At 37.5% G+C, this 10,384-nt stretch overlaps 1 long non-coding RNA gene across 1 annotated transcript; it reads left to right on the forward strand.

The window, feature by feature from the left end:
- Window positions 1–567: 567 nt before the first annotated feature.
- Window positions 568–3,838, forward strand: LOC116584972. The gene is made up of 3 exons (XR_004283404.1): window positions 568–663; window positions 1,557–1,669; window positions 3,596–3,838. It is a non-coding gene; the product is annotated as an uncharacterized LOC116584972 (long non-coding RNA).
- The last annotated feature ends 6,546 nt before the right edge of the window (window positions 3,839–10,384 follow it).

Here is a 10,384-nt window from a genome sequence, read left to right on the forward strand (position 1 = left end):
GATACTAAAAGAAACAAGTAATGAAAACTGACAGCAGATATACCTGCCTGTAATAGGCAGAACTGGAGGTAACCTGTGGGGGGTAATGGGTTTCACTGATGTGGTAGGCAGAATCATGGGCCTAACTCCCCAAATATAGCTAATTCCCAGAACCTATAAATATGTCAGGTGGCATAAAAAAAGAGGAATTAAGGTTCCTGATCAGCTGATTTTAAAATAAGATTATCCTGGATTATCTGGGTATGCTCAGTAAAATCCCAAGGCTCCTTACAGTGGCAGAGGGAAGTGGACGAGTCAGAGAGAACTGTGACTACAAATTGGCAGTCAAGGAGAAATGCAACATTGATGGCTTTGAAGATGGGGGGAATGGTCTAAGGGCTTGGGAAGGCTAGGGGTCTCTAAGAAGCTTGAAGAGGTAAGAAAATAAATTCTTCTCTAGAACCTCCAGAAAGAAATCCAGACTTACCAGCACTTTACTTTTAGCCCAACAAGACCCAATATGGGCTTCTGATCTCCAGCAATGTAAGATAACAAATTTGTTTTGTTTCAAGCTACAAAGTTTGTGGTAATTAGAAAGCAATGATAAGGAATTAAAACTGACATTATTCATCTTTTCTTCACTGTTACGGGACCTGGAAAGCAAGGAATTCCTTAAAATAAGCAGTAAAAAGATGGGTCACAGGGCGCCTGGGTGGCTCAGTCATTAAGTGTCTGCCTTTGGCTCAGGTCATGATCCCAGGGTCCTGGGATCGAGCCCAGCATTGGGCTCCCTGCTCCACAGGAAGTCTGCTTCTTCTCTCCCACTCCCCCTGCTTGTGTTCCCTCTCTCACTGTCTCTCTCTCTCTGTTAAATAACTAAATAAAATCTTAAAAAAAAAAGGTCACTATATTTATGCAGAACCATAATGGAAAATGGAAATATACTAAGAGATCCAAAGAGTTTCTAGACCAAGTGAGAACCAATACATGTGGTGGTTTGGGCTTACACAAAAATACGGGTGACAGAATCAGTACTGCCCCCTCTTCACAGTCTTCTCCTCAATTAGGTAAGTCTAGTATTTCCCTGAAGCATCTGAGTGGAGGGTTCTAACATATGCAAGTAAGTACCTAAGCCCAATTAATATTTCTCATGACTCATTCCTCCAAGCCATCCCCTTTCTGTAAACAGACACAGCCACTGGCTGGGAAACTATTGACATTTCAGCATTTCCTCTGTGTCACACATGAGTTCTTGTCCTGAGGATTGAGACAGGTTGCTCTGGCACAAGGTAGAACATGGGGGTCTCAATGAGTGAAGCAGAGCATGAAATTGTGAACCATGAAAAGAATCTGCAAAATCCATTCCAAAGTGGGAGCCAGAGTCAACAGCCCACAGTACTGGCAACTACACAACCAAATGTCGGTCCTCAGGTAGAATTTTCTGTCTTCTGGCTTATACACATGGTCTCTATATCCTAGGGCAAATTCAGACTTCACATCCCACCTGGAATTTCTCTCTTAAGACACATCGTTTCTGGAAAGTTCTTTCAAGTTCAAGTGTTCTGTGGTTCTTTCAGATTCTGGCCGTTAGGTTTAAAACTGAGATGGAAGCTAAAGTTGAAGGATATATTTTATTTGGAAGAACAGCACATATCATTATCGGCAAGATCTGCTATGAGGAGAAAAGTAGGTCAGTTATGCTGTAGTAAGAGATACAGTAGAACCACTCTTCTATCATGCAAATAATGCAGTTTCATCAGGCTAGGAGCAGGAGGACATGTAAACATAGTCCCAGAGAAAGGTAGGCATGAATATATAAAAGGCATAGATTATAACCATCTAAAATTAGGATATAAACAAGTGTCTAAAGTTGACTATCCAGGTTCTTGAAAGTCCAAGGAAAGCAGATCTTGTTCATACTCAAACACACACACACACACACACACACATGCATGCACACACATGCACACACACAAAAGGGTATCTGGAGAAAAAGAATATAGGATGACATTACACATAACACTGTCATAACTGTGTCTACACCAGCCATGAGTATAAGTGTGGAAAATGGTAAAATCAGGAATTTGGGCTCTAAAAGATCTTTGTGTCACTCAGATTTGTGTACCAGATCCAGGTGTGTGCACTACACTACTAAAATTGTATTTATATAGGATTCAGTGTTTTAAAATAGAGAAAAATAGGCAGATAAGATGCTGTACATTTGGGTTAAAAAGAGAGTAGTTGTTGTTGTTTAGTTGGTTATTGTTTTAATTACTTGCAACTCAGATCCAGAGACCAAGAGAGAGAGTTGATATTGAATCTTGTGTTGCCCATCTCTTCTCCAAATCATGAAGTCCCCAGTGGAACTCTACACATAAAACACATAAAGAATGAGTAATTCTAACCCTCATTATTGGCTGAGTTGCCTGTATTATTTCTTATGAGAGGACTGTGGTAAAGTTTGATTTGAAAGCTTAATTCAGATTGTTTTTCAGAGTCCATAGTTCAATATTTCTTCATGATTACCATTTTATTTCCTTAAAAACTTTATGTGAAGATGACCAATGTGTAGAGGTAAAGTGATGTGGCCCTAGACCCCAGAATTTCCTGGGGAAGATTTTTGCTTATTCATATGTTTTCCCTCTGTCTCTCTCTCTCTGTCTCTCAGCTCCTCTCTCCCCTCTTGTCCCCACTCTCCCTTTCTGCTCCTTCTTTCATTCTCTCCCCTCCCCCTCCTTTCTGAATGCTATGTGCCCCTTTATAGAGAGTGTATTGTTACTTAACTCGTACATGCTCTTGTTTCCCCATCTATAAAATGGGCCCAAGAATAAGCTGTAGGTTATTGTGAGAATTAAATAAGACACCCTATAGTGATGCACTCAGCAAAGTATTTAGCACATGGTAAGTGATCCAAAAATCATAGCAATAATAATGGCAGAGGTTGTCAAAGAAAAATTGCACCAGAGAGAATTAAAGCAAAAAACACTATTCGAGATGATTGCAGTAAGAGAGGAAGATTGAATTCAGCTCCACTGAAACAAAAAGCTGGGGTTGTTTTTAAGCACTGGAGTGAGCTCGTAGTAAAGTCCCAGAGAATATCTGGAGAGTACGTGGTCAATGTGATTGGCCACGGATGTTTGTTAATTAACGGAAGTTAAGCTACTATGCTCTCACAGAAGCTGGGAGATAGGAGTGATATCTCCTTGGGTTATTACATTTGAAAGGCATGGCTCTCATGGCCTTGAGAAAGACATTCTGGGTTATAAAACGGTAAGAGGCTGAGAGAAGATTTATATCTCAAAGCAGAGAAAGAATTTACAACGAAAAGTGCCCTAAAGTAAATGCTCTAAGAAGAGGGAGGTCAGGAGCCAAGAGTCAGGAAGAAACCTATCTGAAGTTGAGTCAGGCTGAGGGGTACAGAAGGCCTCTTGCTCATGTTACTCAGGAGAAAGGTAAAAGTCACTGCAGAGGCACATGGACTGTGGAGATAATGAATTAACAGTAAAATGATATGTATTTCAGTTTTATTTATTTATTTATTTATTTTAGATAAACCTATGGTAATTTAAGCTCAGAAACTGCAGAATCCTGAAGTTCTTGTTGTTGCTTCCTGAAGGTGCCCACGAGCAGAAAAAGTCACAAACAAGGCAGCGGCAAGAGAATGGGAGCAGAGGGCGACAGTAGAGAAGACTGGAGGCAAGGACTCCGTCAGGACGCAAGTGGCACCCAAAGAGGGACAAGAAACGAGATGAGAGACTTGAAATGAAAGAGGAGAAAAAGCCCCAAAGTGAGTCTTTGCACGGCTGTGTCTTCTTCCCGCTGGTGAACTGTGGATACTTATGGCAGGGTATGGGTGATATAAAAAGCACAAATGAATATCGCCCTTACGTGTGTTTGTTGAGATGGCTCCTAAAGGCAGGGGAAGCAAAAGTCAGCTAGGGCAAACTTTTGGAGCTTTTAAAGGTAATTAAAGAACCTATATTGGGGACTTTAGATTCACAGACATGGATAAAAGTAAGTCATGAGTTAAAACTTCTGCATGCTAAAGGAAAACCAATTCCGAATACTATATGGTCTACTTGGACTCTTAATTCACTTTCTTCTGTAGCTTTTACAGACCCCAGTGTCTCAGCCAGAAATTGAAAATGGGGTGGGCCTAGGTGGAACATAAGTCAGTATTTAAACTAAGTTAATTCTGTTGATTTAATTAAAATACACATGTCTTTAAGTTATCAGCACTAAATATAAGACTTACTTTATTGCGGTTTGCTGAAGGTCAAATAAACTCATATTATCTCTGTTGGAATTTGTTAACAAAACGATGACTAAATTGATAGTTAGTTGTCTGTCTCAAAGTTTTCATGGGTAATTATTAAGATAACTTTTGAAGTCTTCGGTAAACTGAAACTTCAAAGTTTTGCTTGGATGATAAATGGAATTAAAATTTGTTGGACATCTAGGTCTCTTCCAAATGGGATAAAGTGCTAAAGCATTGATTACTGGGCATAGGTTCATGCTTTTGACTTATTGGAAAGAACTTAGGATATTTAAATAGGTTGGTAAGCATGTTTTGTGCTTAACTGATTCACAAATTTGACATTTAAGAATTCTGGTGAAACAGTTCACAATTGGTTACACCTTGGTCTAATCTACACTGGAGATTAAAGTTGAAGGGACGGGGGGTGGGAGGTTGGGGTACCAGGTGGTGGGTATTATAGAGGGCACAGATTGCATGGAGCACGGGGTGTGGTGCAAAAATAATGAATACTGTTATGCTGGAAATAAAAAAAAAAAAAAAAAAAGAAAGAAAAAAAAATAAAATAAAATACAAAGGCACAAAAAAAAAAAGAAAAAAAAATCAGTGAAAAACTTGTATGATCTGAATAAAGTCTGTAGTTTAGTTAAAAAAAAATAATAAAGTTTCTAAAGAGTGAAAAATTCTGCTAACTGTAAGACTGACTGAAATAAGGGATGAAACTCTGCATGTAGAAAAGTAGGAAATATGTAAGAAAGATGAGGAATGGGAATGCATTTTTGTTGAAGGTAAAAGAAGGTAATTTTGTCCTAAATGAGATGGTTGTTTGGGAAGAAATGCCTTAGGACAAAATCTGAAGGTGAAGGAAAGTTGTAGAAGGATTGTGAAGGGGAATCTTTGGAAACGAATTTTAGGTGTGATCAGGACGGACTATGATCGAAATGAATAAATTTTAAAAACACTGGTATAAGATAGAAAGTTGGTTTCACTCTGTTCAAAAAGACAAAGTAATCTCAATTATTGGTCTGTTCTTGATAAGAAAATGCAAATAGTCGTTTTCTCTCCACCTGCCTAGAAAAACCAGTTTTTGCGTCTTGCCCTATCAGGTCTTTAACGTCCCTGTCTGGGCACCACTTGCCACCTTCTGACGGTGCATGGAAGAAGAATGAGACGCAAACAAGTCAGCAGCAAGAGAATGGGAGCGGAGGGGGCCATAGAAAAGACTGTTGCGCCCCCCGCCCCACTCCCGTTCTCCTGCAGCTGCCTTGTTTGTACCTCATTCTTCTCCCCTGCGCCGTCAGGAAGTGGCACTGGTTATGAGCATTTGTGGAGTGTTAATTACATGGGTTGAAATCCACTTCAATAAATCAGATTTCTGTTCTTTTTAATTTCTAAATTTAGAGATTTAATATCAAAGTCAACTAAGTGGGATAGATATTATGAGAGAGAATATATAACGCATTGGTGCCACATACCTGGGTTAAAATATTAGTACATTAAAATATAAATCTTCTTTATTCACCTCTAAGTATTCGTATGAATGTATTAGTAGAATACCTTCAATTAATTAACCGTGCTTTATACACCGTGGGGCATTTTGAGAAGAATATCACAATAACTACTCATTGTTGACAAGATTTGAGTCTGAAAGTATTTTTTTATGCTCTGTAAAATTCCCTTTCTTGAAGTGTGTTGAAGCTGAAGTTAATTCTAATTTTGGGTAGGAAAGGCCACCCATTTTCAGCAACTAGATGAAGAAGAATATGTAGATGAATTGGATATGCTGGCAAAACCAGATAGAAAAATGCAAATACCCTGGCAATTAGGTATGTAAGTCAAAGAAAAATATGCAAATGACCTAGTTTTCACACTAGAAACTTTTTTATTAAAATTCTGCTTTTGAATTTAGGAGTCTGTTAATTATTTCTTTCATAGTTAAGATGTAAATGAGTTTCTTTCCCCTGTAATTATAGTCATGATAATTGTTATTAAAATTTATCCAATAGACAACAATAGACAACATTTAGTATTGAGACCGGGACAGTGTGGGTTCATAAACAACTTCATTCACTACGCATGTGACCTTTGACAAATGCCTTAATCATTCTTGACCTCCATTTCTCACCTGTAAAATAAGGATAAATGGTGCCAGTTTTATTATTATCACATGAGTCCCTCTCAGGAGAATTAGTGCAGGTAGCATTACATTTGAAAATGGGTTATTAAAAAAAGAAAGAAAATGGGTTTTAAATTTCAAAGGAGTGAAAATATTTGGCTCCGGTCATTGATTATTGGGTGTCACATGAAGCATGCTTGAACTATAGGTATATCTCATCTTGATTTGGCTGTGAAACTCCATAGGTAAAATCTAGAGCCTATCCAAAGGAGATTGACTTCAACTCTAATTCATACCTGGAGGGAACTGCAAATCCTCTTGAATACTTTTGCAGATGGGCGGTGAGCTTACATTCTCCCAGTTATCTGCTTCTTACTCCTCCTTCTGCCTACGCTTTTCTTGTTCTGCATTGAGTACTTTTCTTTTCTTTTTTTTTTTTTAAGATTTTATTTATTCATTTGACAGATAGAGATCACAAGTAGGCAGAGAGGCAGGCAGAGAGAGGGAGAGAGGAGGAAGTAGGCTCCCTGCCGAGCAGAGAGCCCAATGCGGGGCTCGATTCCAGGACCCTGGGATCACGACCAGAACCGAAGGCTGAGGCTTTAACCCACTGAGCCACCCAGGCGCCCCTGCATTGAGTACTTCTGATGTGAAATGGATCCTTCTTCATTGTTTTCCACAAATTGACAAAAACAAAGAAACATACACACAAGAAAACATTTTGAATCAATGTTTACAGAAGATTTTGAGTCTCATAATTTAAATCGTTTATAAGACATGTCAGTTTTTGTCACATTAGCCCTACCACCACACTAGCCCTACCGTTTCTTCCTGACTTTCATTTCCTATATGCAAGCATCTAACCATCTTGCTGCTATTCCTCCTTCTCCTCTATCTCTTCTTGTCTCTCAGGAGCCTCCAGCAATATCAAGAAATGATTACAAAAATCCTGTCTTTACAATATTAGAGAAGCCTAAACTTTATTTTTATTACTTTGGCTCTAGTTGAAACACAAGCCTTTAGGGTTTCACATCATATTGCGATGTTTATCAAATAGCACCTGACTTTATCCAAAAAAAAAAAAAAAAGAAAGAAAAAGAAAAATGAAAGAAAGAAAGAAAAAAGAAAAACAGCCCAAAACAACAAAAAAGACAAAAAATAACAACAACAACAATAAAATTGTTCTGGTGCCAGGTGCTACAATTGAAGTGTTGTTCCACCTTTATACCCAAGGAAGAGTTGTAATAGTTAAAACAATTTGGGGGAAATATAATAAACTCCTTATCTTTTTCTAATGGAGATAATGGACTAAAGTGTTCATTTAAGTGATAATGGACTAAAGTGTCATTTAAGATACTTGTAGATTGATCAGGAGTTCAGGGCTGTCTTAGTGTCCAATGTGAGATGGTTTTCTTGGGGTCAGTTCTGAGTATGTATAGGTTGTTCATTTCTTTAACACTGTTGTATAATCCTCAGCTTTGTAGAAGTCTTTCTTAGTATAGCTAGAGCTCCTATTCGAGATAGTAATTTTCTCATAGAAGCAATTATGGAATGATTGATTAAGTTATATATAAGACCCACAAGGGCAGGAAACTTCTCCTGTCTTATTTTCTTTTTTATTCTCAGTGTCTAGTACCATGTAGGAATTCAATAAAAATGTGTCAAATGATGATTGAACAAACAAAGAATTGAAATGCAGAAACAGAAACATAGCGTTTCAGGAGCCCTAATGTCAGTATCCCCTTTTGGGACTATTGACCTCCCTCCCTCTAGTAATATTGCCTGTGAGTAATTGTTCTCTTACTGTAATTTTGTATCGCCCTAATGGCCCAACTCAGTTGATCACTTTCTGCCAAGCTCTTTTCTTTTACTTACTCCCTTTTCTTCACCCTTTTGCTTGTGAGGCAAATATTAGAAATGCTGATCCAATGTCCTGGAAGAACGAAAGGACCTCCTTGAAGCAGGTGAATCATCTATGGGCTTCTATTAAATGTGTGCCTCACTGTTCGGTACCAATAACCATACACATTAATGAGGGCATTTGCTGGTCTGAAAATGTGCAAGGGGAATGGAAATGCTGCTGTGTGAAAGGGTATAGCCACCTCACTCTCTCTTGCCTCTGGGAGAGCTCTTTACTGCAGATTCAGCATGAAATTATGCCAAGTCTAATAGGCTTTCATTAAAATTTTCAGCTAACATAGTCAGAACATTTGTTTTTGATAGATTCATAATGAAAACAACATAAGCAGGACAACGAAGAATCAATGTTTTCAGATGAAAGGGAAAAGGGTCCATGAAACAAGAACAGCTAATAGCTCATCATCCTGATTTTTGACAGCATAAATACATGTACAGTGTAATTACCGAGAAATGACATGGATTGTTTTGCAAAGAAACCATATATTTGGAAGAGAAATTAGGCATTTTTTATGGTAATGATTCTTCACAAATTGCTTTTTGGGGTGGTTTTCTCTGGTCTAACAATTCTGTTGATGATCAAGGATCGTTTTCCTTTCCAGAAGGACATTGTCAAGGTGATGAAGACTGTATAAAGTTCTTTTCTACAATTATTGATCTTGGATTACAGATGTCTATATGGAATTTGTGTTTGCTACTAAAGAGGAAAAAAAAAAAAGACGGTATCTCTAGGTAACAGTGAGCAATTAGTGATAAAAGAGAGATGAGCAAGTGGTTGTTATGTCCAACAACTGGAAGATGGGCTGCAAAGAGTATAGAAAAAGCACCTTATGCCTATTAATAGACTAGACAATCCCTGTTTATCTGGCTTTTCCCTCAGCAAGAACCCATTCTCCGGTGTCCAGGGCCACAAAAGAAATTGTGTCAGAAGGAAAAAGTACTTGAGAACATTAGAGTCCTAATGTAAATAAATTTCTACTGCAGGCACTTACACAAATATAAATCAGAACCCCAAATAGCAAATTGAAGAAGAGTGAAAAATGTGTCCTAGGGAGTGAAAAATTGTGTCTAGGCAATTAAGCTTTTGGCAGCTGCTACTTGAATTAGTAGCAAATAACATCTCCTGACATGTCAATTCCCTGCGGTTAAGACTGAATCTGTACAAATATGTGCTATTTTTCTAACTTTTTTTTTTCTAAATAAAGTTAAAAAGACTGATGTTAGAATTTTCATTTAGTTTTTGGTAGGGGTTAACTACCTGGAGTTTCATTTAACAGAGATTCTTAGATGTCAAGATGAAGATTTATTGAATTGGATGGTAAAAATCCACATAGTAATAATTCATATCCCTAGCTAATTGCTTTGTAAAATGGAATTAAATAAATCATTATATGGTAATTAATTATGCTCTTTGATAATAATTGGAAGGTAGCATCTTGTAATTAATAGGTAGCGTCTTGTACTGGCTAAGAACATGAAAGACAAAATCAATTTGAATCCAGATTCATGTATACAAATATGGACATATTCCATAGTCTTTTTCTGCCCTAGTTCATTCAACTATAAAATTGAGAATAATGATAATACCTACTTTTAGTAGGTATTATTATTGAGATGGAAAATCTAATAAATAGCATCTCCTTTCCCCACATAAATTCTGAACCAATTGAGAAATAAGACAAAAAAGTCAGCAGAGAACTCAGATTCATAAAGTCTAAGTAGGAAAAATCAGCTAAATGTGAGCAACTACATTAAATTTTTCCTGCCTTTCCATCAGGCTAGATCTTTAGGTAGGGTATGGGAAAGGAAATTCAGTCTATAGAACAGTTTCACTTGGAAAAATTATTTCATCCTACTAACTCAGAAAGAGACAAAACATCAGAAATTAAATTCCCTGTTCAGGAATCTTGAAAGATAAGCTACATATTTTTGAGTACATGGACCAGTGGCTATAGCCCAAGGGCTGGTAAGTCATTCCACTTTTATGAAAAAAACAAGGGAGTCAAGAGGTAGAATTATTTAGTAAAAACACTTCTAATGGAAATTCCCCACTAATATTCATACATTTTTATTTCCATAGCCCATTGGGATTAATATTTCAGATTTTGCTCACACAG

This window comes from Mustela erminea, chromosome 2, assembly GCF_009829155.1.
Source record: "Mustela erminea isolate mMusErm1 chromosome 2, mMusErm1.Pri, whole genome shotgun sequence".
Classification (NCBI taxonomy): domain Eukaryota; kingdom Metazoa; phylum Chordata; class Mammalia; order Carnivora; family Mustelidae; genus Mustela; species Mustela erminea.